The 19829-nt window shown below is 43.9% G+C and overlaps 1 protein-coding gene across 5 annotated transcripts in view; it reads right to left on the minus strand.

The window, feature by feature from the left end:
• Positions 1 to 9369, minus strand: part of EVI5L (ecotropic viral integration site 5 like) — a 53130-nt gene extending 43761 nt beyond the window's left edge. For 3 of the 5 annotated variants that reach the window (XM_083727228.1, XM_083727225.1, XM_083727226.1), the window contains exon 1: positions 8989 to 9325. The gene's annotated coding sequence lies outside the window, so the exon portion shown is untranslated. Of the gene's footprint in view, positions 1 to 8988 lie in introns of all 5 variants that reach the window. The other 2 variants (XM_083727227.1, XM_083727224.1) reach the window with 2 other exon arrangements.
• Between the last annotated feature and the right edge of the window lie 10460 nt (positions 9370 to 19829).

Here is a 19829-nt window from a genome sequence, read left to right on the forward strand (position 1 = left end):
TTTAGTTTGAGTTTTCTTGCTTCCATTTATGCAACATGTTAAAAGTGGTAGCTTTTAGGTAAAGTGCTACTTCAAGGCTAAGCTCCAGTTACCGTATTTTTCCTTCTATAACACGCAGATTTTTTCTTCTAAAAAGGAAGGGGAAATGTCTGTGCGTGTTATAGAGCGAATGTGTGGTCCCTGGAGCAGAAAAAGCATGCAAAAATCAAATCGCGGCGCTGCACGCTGCACGGAGAAGCGAAACCTGAAAAGAGGAAGCGGCTGCTTTCCTGCATTCTGCCTCAGGGTCTTACTGCCCACCCCCCTCTGTTTCGTTGCTGTGTTTGCTGAAACGGAACAAAGAGCAGGGAAAGCCCCTCCCCTCCAGGCAAGCTCCAGTGCTGCTGGGGGGGAGGTAGAGAGAGGGGGGAAGGGAGAGAGAGAGGGGGGAGGGGGAGGGAGAGAGAGGGGGGAGGGAGAGAGAGAGGGGAGGGAGGGAGGGAGGGAGGGAGGGAGAGAGAGAGAGAGAGAGAAAGAGAGAGAGAGAGAGATGGCTGGCTTGGGTGGGGGGAAACTTTTGCCTTTCTTTCCTCCCTCCCGTTAAATCCCTCTCCTGCATTCTTAGTCAGCTGCTTCTCTGCACACCCCTCTAATGTCCCTTCTTTGTTTTTCCTTCGCTCCCCACTTAAAATGTGGTTACAAAGCATGGATCCTCAGGATCTTTGCATTGGGTCACCCCAAATTCACCATCAGATCACATAGCATGTCCATGGCTACAGCCTGCCCCCCAAAAATCACGCACCCACTGTTGCCTGGGGCTGCAATGGTGCAAAAATGTGGTTAAAAAGCATGGATCCACAGGGATTCTCAGGATCCTTGCATTGGGTCACCCCAAATTCACCATCAGATCACATAGCATGTCCATGGCTACAGCCTGCCCCCCCCCCAAATCACATACCCACTGTTGCCTGGGGCTGCAATGGTGCAAAAACGTGGTTACAAACCATGGATCCACATGGATCCTCAGGATCTTTGCATTGGGTCAGCCCAAATTCACCATCAGATCACATAGCATGTCCATAGCTACAGCCTGCACCAAAAAAATCACGCACCCACTGTTGCCTGGGGCTGCAATGGTGCAAAAATGTGGTTATAAAGCATGGATCCACAGGGATTCTCAGGATCTTTGCATTGGGTCACCCCAAATTCACCATCAGATCACATAGCATGTCCATGGCTACAGCCTGCCCCCCAAAAATCACGCACCCACTGTTGCCTGGGGCTGCAATGGTGCAAAAATGTGGTTAAAAAGCATGGATCCACAGGGATTCTCAGGATTTTGGCATTGGGTCACCCCAAATTCACCATCAGATCACATAGCATGTCCATGGCTACAGCCTGCCCCCCCAAAATCACGCACCCACTGTTGCCTGGGGCTGCAATGGTGCAAAAATGTGGTTAAAAAGCATGGATCCACATGGATCCTCAGGATCTTTGCATTGGGTCAGCCCAAATTCACCATCAGAGCACATAGCATGTCCATGGCTACAGCCTGCCCCCCAAAAATCACGCACCCACTGTTGCCTGGGGCTGCAATGGTGCAAAAACGTGGTTACAAACCATGGATGCACAGGGATTCTCAGGATTTTTGCATTGGGTCAGCCCAAATTCACCATCAGATCACATGTCTGTGGCCACAGCATGAAGCACAAAAATTATACATCCACTGTTTCATTCAGAATGTTTTTTCCCTTGTTTTCCTCCTCTAAAAACAATGTGCGTGTTATGGTCAGGTGCGTGTTATAGAGCGAAAAATACGGTAACTTAGCTGGGAATAAGTGTCTCTGGATTCTTGTTAGTACACACACAAAGGACTAGGCACTGCACTTGTGTTGCCAGGAATAGATGGTTTGCAGTGCACTTGCTATGTATGACAGAGAGGGCTACACATACCAAAATGTGTAGACTTCAGAGTATAATGAAACTCCTGCCCCTGCCCCGGCAAAGCAATATTTGCAAAGTTGTTTCCCATTAGGCCCGAAATCAAAAGTAGTAATACTTTCTGAAGCTTTAACTTGAAATTAAATGCTACCTCATTTATAAAATATGGAACACAACAAAGTCCAAGTTATTCTTGCTATTGTTTATGGTTTCAAAATGCAGTAGTGGCTACAATGTGAAAGGTTTATAATAAAAGGATGCATCACAAAATAACTGAAGCTATTCTTACAGCAGGCTTGTAAATAGCTGCTTGCCTGGTTACCCAAGTGTAAGAAGTGCCTCCAAGCAACCAGGAAAAGGAAGCTTTTACTAGAACAGCAGCAGTAGTCAAGCATCTATTTCAAGCTAGGTGCTATACGAAAGACAAAGTTAAGACAGGTTCAGCCTAGGCCCATGACCTAACACAGAGGTTTACATACCTGTGAGTTATTCACTTTTGTGATCTTATTTAAACAGCAGTCCTGTTTAGGGAAGTTTTTCATGTTTAATGCTGTATTGTGCTTTTAATATTGATTGGGAACCACCCAGAGTGGCTGGGGAAACCCAGCCAGATGGGCAGGGTATAAATATTAATAACTTCTTCTTCTTCTTCTTCTTCTTCTTCTTCTTCTTCTTCTTCTTCTTCTTCTTATTATTATTATTATTATTATTACAGCAACAGCCAATGAATTGCTCAAATCACTATCTGAAAGCTTCAAAATATACTAATGGAAGGGCCACAAGAATTGAACTTTTAATGCCAAATTAGCCTCAAAGGCAAGTTGAATGTGGGCAATTTAAAATTCATTTGACATAATTACCTTAAAAACTTGGAACAAACGTATATTGATCTGTCTCTACAGATGTGCTTAAAAAAACCTAAGGCCCTGCAGATATCGCTGGACTACAACTCCCATCATCTCCAACTGCTAGGCATGCTGTCTAAAGCAGAAGGGAGTCCATACAGATCTGCAGGGTCACAGGTTTCACACCCTTGCACTAGAAATATATTAGGGGTTCTTAGTTTTCTCTACTATGCAAGAAACTCATTGCACAGAGCACCCAATCCATAGTTTCAACATCACCCATTGTATGACTCCCCTCCCCCCCCCCCGGGTATGTGGGCTCTGGCCAACAAAAACTTATGTCTTTAAGGTTACCTGCTATAGCACAAACTAACATGACTATCTCTCTAGATCTTCTCCCCAAAGCCTTTGGATACAGATTTTGCCAGCGGACCAAATACTCATTACACACCAGTGACATTGCTTCACACTGTAACAGGTTTATGGCTAGACACAACTCTAGCTTCCTGAGGCGAATAATCAGCAGCAGCCTGCAGCCAACCATGCAGGGAAGATTTACACAAGTGGGGCTCTTCACTTTTGTCTTTCTTGGCATATATGGAAAAGTATGTGTGGGTAGCTGGGCTTGTAAGCATTTGTGAGCTTGTTAAATTCGGCAGACTTATTACCAATGCTACAGATTTCATTGAAGGAACAAATAGGGGATGCAAGGAAAGTATTGCCACCAATACTTGATCAATGTTTTTTCTGTTTCTTGCCACAAGGTTGATGGACATTCCAAACATATGTATCTAATGTGACTGAATTGCATGGTGTGATCTTGCTATTTTATATTGTTTTGATTCTTTTTTGTACTTTTAGTGTGTGTGTGTGTGTGTGTGTGTATGAAGAAATATTGCTTTTATTTGTTTATGTTTACTACAATGCGTTATACATGGGGCTTCCTCTGAAGATGCTTTGGAAACTTCAGCTGATGCAGAATTCAGCAGCTAGGTTGCACACTGGGGCAAGAGGGTTTGAGCATATTACACTAATGCTGGCCTGACTGCACTGGCTGCCAATTAGTTTCCAGGTGCAATTCAAAGTGCTGGTTTTGAACTATTAAGCCTTAAATGGCTCAGGACCGCAATACTTCAAGGGCTGCTTCTCCCTTTATAAACCGACCTGGATTCTGCGTTCATCATCTGAAGCCCTTCTTCGTGTGCCTTCTCCAAGAGAGGTCTGGAGGGCGGCAACACAAGAACGGGCCTTTTCTGTAGTGGCCCCCCATGTGTGGAAAACTTTCCCCAGGGAGGCTCGCCTGGTGCCTTCATTAGACATCTGTAGGTGCCAGACAGAAAGGTTCCTCTTCAACCATGCCTTGGGCTGATTAACATTCTATGTCCTTTTAAATGGGTTTGTGGGAAGGGAGGTCAGGTGTTTACTTTTTGTTTGTTTGTTCTTGTATTTATTGTGTATTTTGTGTATTTTATTATGTATTTTTATGCTGTGAACTGCGCTGAGATCTTCAGATGAAGGGCAGTATACAAATTTGATAGAAAAAAAATAAATATTACGGTAAATATTGTTTTGAACTGCTTTGGGCTCAATTTGGTTATTGTAAAAGTGGCATGCAAATATTAAATCAAATGGAGGAAAAAATTAAATTGAACTTCCATTCCTTTTTCTTCTTCACCATGCCCTCCTTATGTATGCACACTTCTGTGAAGCCACACCACCCAAAGTTATGGAAGAGATGCTGGAATGAGCATTGTGTCTTAATACAGCCAACCCAAAGAGGCTACCAAAGGCTTGCAGCCTCCCAAAGACATAGTGAAGTCACAATTTGGAGTTGGACAAGAAGTTTGACAGTGGGCAGGGGGGAAGGGGAAAAAAAGAGAGAAATGGATTTTAACATCAACCCTTTTCTGATCTAATGATGACATGGTAAAAGTCATCCTAAGCTGCCTTATTTGCCATGGTAACCACTCTTTGAGTTCTCCAATATACAATGAGACTGCAGCTCACAAACTCATAGCACAAGCCACATTTTGAAAGTCATCCATGCGGTGGTGAGCTATGCTCAATACAAATTACTCATTAGTCTTAAGGTCCAGTCACTGTAACCAGAAAGAGGCCAAGTATGTGGGGATTCTCCACATTGTAAAAAATGGTAAACTGATCTGATGTAATATACCAAGAAGAAACGCTTGTGGCTCAGGGGCAAAGAAGGTCCCAAGTTCATTCCCCAGCATGGACTGGGTATGTCCACTGTCAGTAACCTTCGAGAGTCGCTGCCAGTCAGTGTTAACAATACTGAGCTACATGGACCAATGGTCTGAGTCAGAATAAGGCATAAGTTCCTAATATCACAGGAACACCATCATTAAAAAAAAAGTTTAATGCTTGTCCACATGTCTGTGAAGGTTTGTGCAAGCAAGAGAAAAGGACTGAAACAAAGGCATGCTTTTCATCAGCATGCAGTCGCACCCTCTTACAGCCAAGTTTTCAGATGACAGTAGTGAAGGATATTGTGCATGGCTCACTATATCATACAGTGGCAGAAGCCTACAAGGAAGTGCCCATGTTATAATGCTAGCTCTTCACTTGAAAAGAGACTATGGGAGCTTTAAAACGCCTATCTGGACAATGACCCACTGTGAACATTGAACAGTAGTTTAATATTATTTATTCCATGGCACATAATCTTTTAATATAAACTGTGACACCAGGTTGTGTCTTTAGTTGTACAGTGAAAAATGTTTTTGACAATGTTTCACTATCATACAAGATATTCTCCTAAACAAATAAAGGTAATGAAAAATCAAATCTTACCCTCTTGATAATTTGTAAAAGTTTCAAGTACATTACTTTTTCGTTTCAAGCTGCTTTTTGAATGGCAATATGTTATAACCCAGGATGGAAGCAATTTCTTCACCAGTAGACGTTTTTAGACCATTGAGACTTCAAACAGTTGTGATGCAAAGTACAAAACACTATGCATAACATATGGGCAAGAAAAATTAAGTATTGTTGCCCAAGCATGATAAGAAAGAAAATGAACTATATCAACAAAGCAGTAGATTTCCTCGCTGAGGGACAATAGGCTGGATCCAGACAGTCATTGGGTTCAAGTAGATCCACTGATATTTATGGGACTTAAGTGATGACTAAGTCTGGACCCAACCCAATGACCTCATGTGCACATAACACTTCACTAAAACCATGGCCTCGTGTGAATGAACAAATTTGTGGATTCTCAAGGAGAAGAATTGTGATTGCTTTGCTTGTCCTGCAGTTCTGCTAGTGCAATACAGCTGTGAGCACAACCATGGTTTGGCTTAGTGTTAAATCATGAGCCTGGGGTTGGATGTATGTGATAAGCCATAGAACAAACACTGGCTACAGCCCGTGGTTTGTCTCAAGTGAGATAAACCATGAGTCCAGGTTTGGACATATTAAACCAAACCATGACTTGACTCCAGGTAGTGCAGCAGCAAGAAGAAGAAGAAGGAGAAGGAGCAGCAACATGACCATGATGTTCTCTCCAGGAATCTACACATTTGCTCAGTCATACCAAGCCATGGTCGGACTAAGCAAAATGTGCGAACTGGGTTTGTGTCTAAAAACATGAACTCCTGTAAAGTAACATTTCAGGCTGGGAACTATCATTTTCCCAGAGTTTTGTGCAACTGCTACCGCAACAGAGAACTGCTACCTAACCCAACTTTCTGGAAAACTGTTACTTCTTCGCCATGCCAATTCAGTATACCCGTAAGTGCTAACAAACAGGACAAATATGCTTTGAATAAGTAGACTAATTGTAACTAACGATAAGGTAGGAAGGTTAGCAACCCACTTTCTTTCTAGAACCATATACCCTGTGAATGTCAAAATGATATTTGAACCAGCTCTTAGTTTCTAAAAGGCTCTTATATCCCAAGTACATTGTATTTAGAGAGAAATCACTCTTTTCTGTTTCAGCTGTGAAAACACCAAATTGCTGACATCGAGACTGAAGAGGTTAAATATTAAATCTTAAGGGCACCCAAGGGCCGAAATTCCAAACATCCATTCACTCTTAAGCTTAGCAAGCAACATCTACTTACCCCCACATGTTAAAACTCTAACTCAGACAATACATTCTTATCATTTCTATTTTCCTTGGCTAAGAGATTCTATACCAAAGAAGCAATTCATGAGCCAGTATCAGCAAGGAAAACAACTTTTTAAACACCGTATTAGTATCCAAGAGGTTCTCACTGATAGAGCTTCTGAAGAGACATAGCTAACAGGTACTTAATGATTGGCAATTTGGACCTCTTTCTCTCAGTACAGAGTCAACCCGCCCCCCCAGGCAAGCCATAGCAGCATGCATACATTCATTCTTGCTTCATTTGAGACACACTGTTTGGAAACAGTTCCCCCATTGTTTAAGCTGTAACACTGGACTTCCAACTACAGCTAAAAACAAATGCCTAATACTATTAAGAAAGCTTCCCACTGGTACTTGATGGTATGCGGGCAAGTAGAACAGCAGTACTTTCTTTAGGATCCGATTAATGCAAAGACAGCGAGGCCCTGGAAACCAAAAGTACAATTTCAAATATCTACTGCCCTGATGTTCAGCTTAGTTATTTGCTTTCCCAAACTCAAAACAATACAGCTACAGCAAAGAGCAAAAACAAAAGCTTATATTCACAATGCTCGCCATTCTGGACAAATAAATTACACTGACTATTAAATAAATAACAGGCATTTACACCAAAGCCAAACATATGTGGTAATCTTCCAACGAAAAGCAGTTGGCAGCAAATCATAGAAAAACTGTATCAAGATGGACAAAGTGCCCTTGGTTGATTTCTATTGTATAAAAACTGCCCACTGTTAACAACTGGGCAATGACAGCCCACATCCTGGGTGAATTTAATTAAGACCTTGAAAATGTCAAAGTCACCAGAAACCAACCTACAAATCAGCATTCATACAGAGATAGAATTTGATGGAAATGGCGGAAAGAGTAAAGGTGGCACATTACTGGGAATCGTAAGCAGCTAATGCCATTCTAAAAGGGGCAACACAAAGTCCTTATCCAGCAGAGAAAGAGAGTCACTGGGGTTGCCAGACTAGATTGCTGTTTTCTTTAACCTTTAAGCTGGTTGCAGTTTCTAAAAAGATACGCCCTCCCCTTAAGGAAGCCTGCCAATCAACATTTTTATCACTAAGAACTTTGTAGGACGGAAGATGGAAGCATCCTTAGTTCTTGGGCAGGAAAGGTACTGTCTCTCTTCACTGACCACAAAGGTTGGCAGAAAAGGAAGCAAGCAATGGGGGCTGCACACAGAGCATCCATGTCCCTGAGCCGTTTGACAAGACCTGGTTGGGCCAGAAAACAATTAACAAAACAAAGGAGATCTATCTTGTCCACAGACCTTGGTTCAAGCCATTGATCAGCTGCAAACATACTAGGTACCTTACTTAGCAAGTTCAGCCTCAGTGCCCGTCTAAAAAGGACAGCAGCAATGAGTTCATTGTGGAAATAGGAAGGGTTGCACAACACTTTGTACGTTCAAAGTGAGTGATAAATGGCAATTGTTGATGTGCCTAAGGGAAAGGAAGAGCAAACCACTCCTTAGTTGGCAGTCCACAGAGAAGGATAAGTCACTACTTCAGGGTGTAGGCACAGTGGAGGACACACCTTCGGGGTTTGGAAAGTAAATATATTCTCTCCCCAACCACAGCCTCTGGGGAAACCCTCTTCTTCCCCCTTGGCAACAGGGGGCAAGGAGACAGCATTCTCATTTCATGGCCTGCCCAGAGCCTGTAGACAGAAGGCTGTCACTGCAACCCGAGAAAATTCAAGTGTCCCAAGACATTTAGGCCAAGTGCTCCAACACAGCTAAGGCAGATGGACTCAGGCCCTGCCTACAGGGCGCAAGGTGGGGAGGGGGGACAGAAGAGTGAGACCCCCTTAGACCCCTCTGGGGCTGCATGGAAAAGCCCTCGAATAAGGAGGGAGGAGGCTTCTCCTGCGTTACATGGGAGGAAGGAGACAGAAAGCAAACTACCGGGTCAGCGGCGGAGGAGGGAGGGGGCGGGAATAAGGAGAGGGGGGGGCGCCGAGCCCCCGCCCGTCCTCCCCTAGACGGTGCTTTGCGCTCTTGGGCGAGAAGATGCCCAGGCCTCCGAGCAGGAGAAGGGGGTCTCCCGAGGGGCTGCCAGGGAAGCGCCCCGGCCCTCCTACCTGCGGGGCCGGCATTGCCAGGGCCATTGCGGCTCCTTCTCCTCCTGCTCAGGGAGGCGGGGGTCCTGAGCCTCCAGGCCCGGCCTCGACGGCCGCCGCCTCCCCGTCTAGCGGCACATGCAGCAGCGCAGAGGCAACCACGCCGGGAGCCGCAGCGGCCATGGAGGAGCTGCTGCGGGTGGCGGCGGCGGCGGCGGCGGCGGCGGCGGCGAGGGAGGAGCCAGCGGAGCGGTCGCCACGGCCGCCTCCCGCCTCCTCCTCCTCCTCCCGCGGCAGCCCAGATCCAGGGATGGATGGACGGACGGGCAGAGTGACTGGCAAGGCGACTCCACCTCCTTTTCCCTATGGCTGGCCAATTCTGCACCGGGCGCCCCGCGCTCGGCACCCGCCTACCCGGGCGCGTCGTCCAATGGAAAGCCGGGTTTCGCCAGGGAAGCGGATCCTGCGCTCACTGCTCTCCTGCTCGCCTGCCCGCCCCTCTTCAGCAGCTGCTGCTCATAGAGCGATCAGGGATGGGGCTGCGGCCGTAGCAGCGGCGAGAGAGGAAGGAAGCCCTGGAAGGGGCGGGGAGGCTGGATGCACTATATATCTCTATCTATATATATATGGACGGCGATGAACCTGCATCGCTCTCTGACGGCCAATAGCAGGATCGTGTGAATTAAGAGGTGGTTAGGAGCGCTGGCGGGGATCTACCTGAGTGACAAAACCAGCAGCCAATGAGGTTTAACAAGGGCAGCTCCGCGTTATCCCTTCGCACGGTCGACGTCTAGAATGATGGAAGTATGGATGCAACAAGAACCTTGGCTTGGTCTCCTTCACCGCCGCCGCCCCCCCTCGCCCCCATAATCCAGCCCCCCAGCCACGAGCCTCCTTTTCTAAACATTACCAGTTGATGATTGCGGCAGCACGACAAGTAACGGCACGCCCAAATTTCTCATTCAAATGAGTTAGGATGAAGCTTTTTTTTCAGGTTTCCCTAGGCGATACTGATTAAAAATAGGTCCCTTTTGGGGACAAAAAAGGCGATTTGCACCCAGTGATGGGCAGGGAGAGAGTGGGAATATAAGGAAAGCCTCCTTACCTCGATTCAGACTGTTGGTCCATATAGCTCAGCAATTGGCTACTCCTACCTCGAAATGCCAGGAATTGCACCTGGGACCTTTTGTATGCAAACCAGCCAGGTGCTCTACTCCTTTGTGGGTAGCAACATGGTGCCTTCCAGATGTTTTGGACTGCAACTCCCATCAGCTCCAAGCCATAATGGTCACTGCCCAGAATATAGTGTTATGAGTTTGGGCGGGGCTGGGGGAGAGTTGAAACCCTTTTAATCCCTACACCCAGCAAGAGTTAAAATATAAGACAGGCTAGCTTTCTGAACCCCTGGAACCAGCAAATGTTAAGATAACCCAGGCTAGCTTCCTGTGTTGAGATGATTGCCTGGGTGATGAGCCATTCAGAGAACAAAGGAAAAAGGGCTCTATGCTAGACAGTCCACCCTCAACTCAGAGAGTTAGAAAGACAAAAGAGTTTGAAGTATAGTCTCTTGGGCTGTGATGTGAACCTGAGGAAAAGCAATGAGAGAGAGAGAGAGAGTCGGAGTCAGAGCATGATGTTTGATTTCTCTGTCTTGCAAGAGTTGTCAAGTCTTCTATTCATTGATCATGTGGGGGGAGGGATAGTTTTATTTTTCCAATGAACCAATATCAGTCTTTTGTCAGAAGTGATGGGGTGGAGAGTCAATCTATACTGACCCGTTGGCAAACCCCATATAGTTGGTATATAGTTTAAATAATATTATCATCTGGAGGCATTATGCTGTGATTGGTGCACATATGCAATATTGTCATGGATGCTTGGAGTTGTGTGACAGTGCTGTCTCTTACTGGAACCGCTATCATTTTCTGGGAGCGCATAGAACCCTGACTAATCTACATCATTATCTCATTGACTCTAATGGGCCGCCAGTAATGGGCTGCAAGGAGAATATACAGGATACAAAACTCAGAAGATTTGTGAGCGGATGTGATTAAGTTTCAAAATGATAATAACAATGGACTGTTAGGGATGTAGTAAATTACAACAAGAAGAATAAAGCTAACAAACATTAAAAGAAAGCAGCAAAGCACTACAGTTATAGTAAATTGCAATGTGAATATGAGTCAGCAGTGAGAGGCTGTCACAAAAAAGAAGAAGACAAAAGCCATCTGGGGTGGTATGAAGAGAACCATATGCAAGGCAACGAAGGAAACAGTCCTCTGCTGCTCTGTACTGATTAAGTACCAGCTGTAATACTATGTCCCTATTTGGTCATCATTTTTAATAAGGATACAAAATCGAGGAAAACCATAAAGATGGTTAAGAACAGAAGGGAAAATAGATTAGCAAGTATAGATTACAGAAAAGAAGACTGAAAAGACATGATATTACCACAGTTTTTGAATCTCTAAAAAGTTGACGTGAAGAAGAAAAAGATTGACTTGCTCCTGCTTGCATCTTCCATGGGCATTTGGTTGACCACTGTGAGAACAGGACGCTGGATTAGATAGGCCTTTGGCCTGGTCCAGCAGGGATCTTCTTATGTCCTTATGTTCGGCCATGGCTCTTCAATGCCTTCAGCAGATTCTCTAGGGTATCAAGCCTCACCTGCTAACCAATTCTTCTAACTGGGGATGCTGGGGATGAAACCTGGGGTCTTCTGCATCAAATCATGTGCAGTGCCTCTAAGCTATGACCCCTATTCTTGCTGCTGTAAACCTAGGGTGGATCTACACATGGGGGGGAAATGCTATAAATAAGTCATAAATCAAATCACTACAGTAGTACCTCTGATTTCGTACTTAATTTGTTCCGGAGGTCCGTTCTTAACCTGAAACTGTTCTTAACCTGAAGCACCACTTTAGGTAATGGGGCCTCCTGATGCCACCACACGATTTCTGTTTTCATCCAGAAGCAAAGTTCTTAACCCGAGGTACTATTTCTGGGTTAGCGGAGTCTGTAACATGAAGCATATGTAACCTGAAGCGTATGTAACCCGAGGTACCACTGTATATCAAAAGAAAAAACCCTATGTAAAACTGCATAGAAAAGTTTTGTGCTCTAGAGCACCATCTGGTGTTGCATGTTTAGAATGCATTTAAAACACTGGTGTGTGGTTGTTTTTTTTGCTAATGTAGCTGAGTCCCTACTGCCAAATTTTTATTTCAAAGATTCTGATATGTGGGTGAGTCTGGGACAGAGTTAATGGTAAAAGCTTTATTTTAGCTGATGGTTGGTGCTGGCTGACCCCAACCTTAAGATTCTAGTGCTTGATGAAGGAATTGCACAAGGAATTGGGGATAAGAAAAGTTTCCATAGTTGCTGCTGCCGCCGCCACCAAAGTGATGCATTGTTTTGCTGCTACCCACCCTGCCTCCCTAGGCTCAACAGAAACATTGGGGATGTCCATGGAAGCAAGTACAGCCACACCCCCTGCTGTGTCTTCTGCGGCAGTTTATGAAATGGTCAGGAGCTGGGACTGAGCTCAACAAACTTGGCTCTTTAGTGCAGATGCGTGGGCTACAGCATTCAAGCATGCACACTATGTGAAAACGAAGGTGCTGATTTATGCTCAAATATTCTGGCACCCGGCCCCAAATTCTGACTTGTGCATTCTGAAAAATATTTGGCAACTGGCTCAGAAGTAAGCGGGGGAGGGAGGAGGAATGGCATGGCTGGCTTGGCTTTGTTTCTGACTCCACCCCAATCAGTCTCTTCTGCTCAGTGTCTTTCTCAGCACTCCCAAATCCACCAAGTCAGCGTGACTCTTTTTGTGAACTCGTTGAACAAGGTGAAACTCCGGGAATGACAGGCATGGCCAAAAGAGGGGCTCATAGTTCTCGACTGATAAATATGAAACATCCCCATATATGCAAAACCATTTGGGCAGGTGAAGGGAGCTATACTGCTAGTATTAATTCCCAAAAGACAATTCAAATCAGCACCAAGAAAATTCAGTATTTCTGATTAAATTTTCTGATTCCAAAACCAATTTGGACATTTGTTATGTTTGCTAAGAGTGTGGAATGCTACAAGTATTGCTGCGTTTTATGGGATGCAAACATCGTAATATTTTATAGTAGATACTGGCATCAGCTGTAGCTACTGTGGTGCCTTTCAGGACACAAGGTCCTGTACCAAGAGAATATTGCTTGGAGACATAAATATCTCTATCCCTGAAGATTGGATGGGAGTTAGTCTCACTCCCTTGCAGCAGGAAGATAGTCAATTAAAATAAAATTCTAGAGGACAGTATACCAGCACTCAGCAGAAGTAAAATTTATTTTCACACAATAAAATCTGCCATGTGCCTCTAGACTGCTAGTATTCTTCAAGAGGCAGGGACGCAGGTGGCGCTGTAGTCTAAACCACTGAGCCTCTTGCGTTTGCTGATTGGAAGGTTGGTGGTTCAAATCTGCACGACGGGGTGAGTTCCCATTGCTCTGTCCCAGCTTCTGCGCATCTAGCAGTTCGAAAGCATGCCAGTGCAAGTAGATAAATAGGTACCACTGTGCAAGTAGATAAATAGGTACCACTGTGATGGGAAGGTAAATGGCATTTCCATGCGCCATGATGTTCTGTTGCATCACAAGTGATTTAGTCCCGCTGGCCACATGACCTGGAAAGCTGTCTGTGGACAAACACCGGCTCCCTCGGCCTGAAAGCGAGATGAGCGCTGCACCCCATAGTCACCTTTTAATGGACTTAACCATCCAGGGCTCCTTTAACTTTTTACACTTTTTATTCCTCAGGAAGGATTAAAGTGCTTTTTGGGGAAACTTAGGTTTTTGCAATTAAAATGGATTAAAATGCTCTGACTCTTTAGCACAAATATGGGGAAACTTCAGCCCTCCAGATGTTGCTGAACTATAATTCCCATCACCCCTTGCCAAGGGCCAAGCTTGCTGCTGCTAATGGGCATTTTAATTCAGTGACATCTAGAGGGCTGAAGTTTCCTCAAACCTGCCCTAGCACAACAAACCCCCTTTTAAAATGAAGCATACTTTTTTGCTGTTAGGGAATGAAACTCATTGAAAAGTGTGGAATGAGCAAATTATTAACAGGAAGACTTGTAAACACCTCACAATGCAGTTCAGGATGAATGCTCAGTAAATAGGCCATCTGGAGGAGCATATAGTACATGGTAAAGTCAAGTAGATGCAGAAGCCTTTAGTTATGTAGCACCAACCAATGACCATGTCTCTGCTGGCCACTGGAGTCACGCCTGCAGAAGTACAGTAGTACAGTCATCGGGAACAGCAGTGTGCTTTGTCACGATTGCCATCCAGAGTAATTGGTCATGGAATTGGGGAGGGGCTATGATCGCTAGTGCAAATGAAAAACAGAGGCACAGGCGTATCACAGAAACAGCTATCACTGTTAGCCTGTAGATGGTGCACTTTCTTTTCCAGCAACTTCTAGCTATAACTGTGGAACCGTGACAAACGATGAGTGACATGTTGTTAGCCAGAATCATAAAAATAACTTTCCTAATTACTTCTAATTGTGTTTTTACCAAATTATAATATTCTTTATTTGAGAAGATTTCCCTCAGTTATTGGCTCTCTGATAACTCCTAGACATTTCTAAATCAACTCTCTTCAAATCGTAACATACTGCACAGTGCAAGCCTAACCATGTCTCCTCAGAAGTAAATCCTATTGAATTTAGTGGGGCTTATTCCCATGTAGGTGTGTTAGGATTGCATCTTCAGCAGGACTTGTGGACCTTGAACATATGCTCAGGAAGACATAAGGCTTAGCCTTTTTACAAAACCACCACATATGGAAAAGGTGCCTTCTTTTTCTTTACACTTCCAGCAATTATTGGATTCTGATTTATACATTTTTGCTAGTTTACTAGGTGTTAGGTACAATCTATAAATCATTTTCATAAAATTCTCTTCTATCCCATAACACGCGTTAAACTGTAAATCTACATTCCACAATCATTCCCATACTGCCATTTCAATTTTATGTCCTATATCCATTGCCCAGTGTATCATGGATGATTTGATTTGTTCATCTTTTGTCTGCCATCCTAATAGCATCGTATTCATTTTTTACATCACTTCAATATCGCCCAGCAGGTCTCTTTCTGACTGAGAGCTTTGGCTCATAAAACCCAACCTTTGTTGAACTTAATTCATTAAGTTGATAGTATTGTAACCAACTCATCAAGCTTTCTGCTACATCTTCAAATTTAATCTCATCGCCTTCTTCTGTTAAGAGCAGGGGTCAGTACACTTTTTCAGCAGGGAGCCAGTCCACTGTCCCTCAGACCAGACTATATTTTGAAAAATAAAAATAAAAATGAACAAATTCCTATGCCCCACAAATAACCCAGAGATGCATTTTAAATAAAAGGGCACATTCTACTCATGTAAAAACGCGCTGATTCCCAGACCATCTGTGTGCCGGATTGAGAAGGCGATTGGGCCGGATCTGGCCCCTGGGCCTTAGTTTGCCTACCCATGGTTAAGAGGTTTCTATACTGTATGTTACCCAATTGAACTGTTTTTGTTCGAGTCTCTTCCTTGTATTCAGTCACTTTTCTACCAGTTAGTTGAAAGGCTCCAGACAACATGATCAATGCCACTGATTGTCAGTATTGTATTATTTTCTTGCACCAACCACTTTTATCAGTTTAAATAAGAGATATGCACAATTTGTATCGCCTTGCAATGCTGAATAGATGTATTATGCTATATCCAGTGTGAGCTTAGCCTGGGAGGGGAAACACCTACAATTAGAAAACCCAAGGGAAATGGCAAATACAATTAAACTCTGTCAGTATCCACCAATTAGGGATTGTGCCAGTGATGCTGCCCACATATTGCCGACATGGGGGGGGGGGGTAGCCAATGAACTCAGAGTGATGGGGAGACACCTCTAGCACAACCCTGCATCACTGCAAACCCACAACATGCGAGGCAAAGCGACAGTGTCCCAACTCCATCAGCACCATCAGGGTGGCACCGCCAGCAGAGACACCACTATTGTCAATTCCCAAGCATCCCTCCAGGCAGGAGTTCAAATGCTCCTCACAACCACTAGTTTGTGTGTGTTATGAGCAAAACATGCAAAGGAACAAAAAAGAATACACTATGCAGCAGCCACATAGCTCCCTAAGCAAAGGAGCACACATAAGCCTCTTGGGGGGAAAAGGTTCAACACTTATCAAAATCATATACTGCTGGAGATACAGTGAGACTGAGGGTTCCTTCTATCATATGTGGTGGGCCTGTAAAAGAGTTAAAGGGTATTGGGAAATAATTCATAATGAATTGGGAAAAAAATGTTTAAAAGTACTTTCCCCCCCCCCAAAAAAAACCAGAGCCCTTTTTGTTGGGGATAATTCAGTCGGAAATTCCCAGGTGTCAAAAAAAGGTTATTTATGTATGCCACTACTGCAGCCCTTGTTTTGTTAGCCCCCCAAATGGAAAATGAGCAAAGTCCCAACTAAAGAAGAATGGCAACTTAAACTGATGGAATATGCGCAGCTTGCGGACCTAACATAGAATAAGAGAACAAGAAGAACAAACATATGTTTAAAGAAGATTGGAAAATGTTTATTGAATATGTGGAGCAAAATTGTGTACCCCTGAAAATGTTGGCAGCATTAAGATAAATTCAAGTGTAAATCAGTTTTGAATGATGTAATAATGGAATACTGAATGGTTTGGTTTATGTAAAATATGCAGGGATGTATGCTATGCAAAATGAATCATGGAAAGAGAAGGAGGGAAGTCACTGATATTTTAAGGTTGTTTATTCTAAATTGTAAAACAGAAAATTTATATATATATATATATATATATATATATTTGCTTTCGTAGATTTTCACGGGTACAGGAATGCAGGTTTTGGTGTCCTCGGGTGTCTTCCCGTGTAAAAGAAGAAAAGGCACACTAGCCTGGGAACTTCCTCTCTGCCCAGAACATTGGAGGCTAGACACCACACCCCCTCTACAGTATTTATAGGAACTCAAACATTGAGATCCCGCTCTGTTCCAGTAACAAGAAGCCGAAAGCACCAGCCTGAAGATGACGAGTGAGACCTCGTCGAAACGTCGCCTAGACACCCCAACTTTTACACGGGAAGACACCCGAGGACACCAAAACCTGCATATATATATATATATATATATATATATATGCTTTCGTAGATTTTCACGGGTACAGGAATGCAGGTTTTGGTGTCCTCGGGTGTCTTCCCGTGTAAAAGTTGGGGTGTCTAGGCGACGTTTCGACGAGGTCTCACTCGTCATCTTCAGGCTGGTGCTTTCGGCTTCTTGTTACTGGAACAGAGCGGGATCTCAATGTTTGAGTTCCTATAAATACTGTAGAGGGGGTGTGGTGTCTAGCCTCCAATGTTCTGGGCAGAGAGGAAGTTCCCAGGCTAGTGTGCCTTTTCTTCTTTTGTTCCTTAATTACTTGAGAGATACCTTGAGTGATTTCTTGAGTGATATCCTGAGTACCACTTAGGTGGGTCATTAGGTGTGGATTAGTTGCTAAAGTCTTTGTGTCTTGACCTCTTGAACTTTGTGAAGAGTTTTCCTGAGAAAAGTTCCTCAGGAAAACTCTTCACAAAGTTCAAGAGGTCAAGACACAAAGACTTTAGCAACTAATCCACACCTAATGACCCACCTAAGTGGTACTCAGGATATCACTCAAGAAATCACTCAAGGTATCTCTCAAGTAATTAAGGAACAAAAGAAGAAAAGGCACACTAGCCTGGGAACTTCCTCTCTGCCCAGAACATTGGAGGCTAGACACCACACCCCCTCTACAGTATTTATAGGAACTCAAACATTGAGATCCCGCTCTGTTCCAGTAACAAGAAGCCGAAAGCACCAGCCTGAAGATGACGAGTGAGACCTCGTCGAAACGTCGCCTAGACACCCCAACTTTTACACGGGAAGACACCCGAGGACACCAAAACCTGCATATATATATATATATATATATATAGTCTGTGCTTGATTGCTTGAGAGTCTTTCATAGGCATCTTGTTGTGGGAAGCAGAATGTTGGACATGGGTGGGTCTTTGGTCAAGTAGAAGCGATTGCCACAACTATCCATCAGTCAAATATATTCTGTTCCTCTTGCATCCGTCTAACTAACAATGCACTCTTGACATATACTGCTGCTAAGGTCAAGGGATGCATCAGCAAGTTTGGTGCCATTGGGGCTACAAGCATCAGCAGAAAATTCCATATAAGTTCCTAATACCCCATAATGACCCAACAAAAGCGGAAGCTACATTTGTCCCAAAAGACTGTGTTAGTTTCTGTTTCTCACTAAGCAGCTGCTTGCAGTCACAGGACTGTTTACATTCCAGAGAGTCCAGATACTGTTGGATTCTCACTGGAAAGGGAGACGGGATGTGACGTTTCCTGTTTCCTTTGTTCTTTCGTTTTCTTTCTTCAGTTGCTTTCTGCTTCTGATAGAGAGAACATGTATATTTCTTTGCTCTCTGCATAGCTTAGGAATAAAGCACAGCAATGTAGCCCATACCTGCCTCATCCTTCCGTTGTGGACTTTGTTGTTTTAATGCTCTGCTGGGCTCAAAGGAAGATGAGCCATATCACCTCGGACGACCGGAGCTGAAATTTCAATATGAGCCAGGGCGAAGGCCTGGCCTGGCCAGGGCAGTCGTCCTCTTATATGCCGGCTGGGATTGACAAGGCATCTGACCCCCACCTGAATCTCATAACTCTCCTGGCAGGTGATTTGGTCTGCAGCCACAGTGTGAAAATAAAGGATGAGATTGCCCACCAGATACCAGGCACTCTACTATTCAAATTAGGCTCCAGTGTTTTTGTTACAATCCCCTTTTCAATTAAGTAATCAATTTTAATCTAGAATTTAAATTCTCAAAACTTTCTTACTTGTTAATTCGAGCAAGTAAACTATTGTTTTCACTTCATTACAGACAGTATTTCTACCTGCAACACACTTGAGCAAACCTGCTCCTCTTCCTCTCACAGATATTTTGTTGTCATTTGCAACTGTAGCTGCCTCTGATTAGTTATCATTTAACTCTTTGGGGAAATAACTAGCATCACACATGCATGGAAGTTGCCGAACCAATTAACCAACTAGAAGGATTACTGTTAATAGTAGCAGTTTTCCTATAACTTGATATTGCTAGATAGTTTTGATGAACTGCAAAAGCATTTTTAGTTTGCTTTCTCTTGCCACCCTGGAAATTTTCTTTATTGGTGCCACTTTGTTTTGTACAACTCCTTGCAAATGAAGGAAAACAACTTTTCTGCTTGTATATGTTGATAATATAATTTTGGCTACTGAGAACAAACAAGATTCTACAAAAACAAATTGGGCGCAGGCCTGGCCAGGACATAGGCGTCCTGACTGTGACAAAGGTGACCTGTGTGCTTGCTTGCTTTGGGACGTCACTCGTTTTCCATTTTTGGGCTAATGAAACACAGGCCATTGAAGTGGAATTCATAAATATCCTTTTTTGACATCTGGTAATTTCCATCTAAATTATCCCCAACAAAAAGGACTCTGGTTGTTGTTTTTTTGGAAAAGTGCTTTTAAACATTTTTTTTCAGTTCATTATAAATTTATTTCCCAATACTCTTTCACCCTTTTACAGGTCCACTACACATGAAAAAACCACACCCGCGACCTCATTGCAACTCCAGCACTTATCTGATTCAGTCTTATACATCTTAGCAAACCTACTCGGAGCAGACTCTCATAGCCCAAACTCCTAGCCTTACAAAATTGAATATGGGAAGTGGGATTAAATCTTGAGTCAGTCACATGTGCATCG

Source organism: Podarcis gaigeae, assembly GCF_964106915.1.
Source record: "Podarcis gaigeae genome assembly, chromosome: 2".
NCBI lineage: Eukaryota > Metazoa > Chordata > Lepidosauria > Squamata > Lacertidae > Podarcis > Podarcis gaigeae.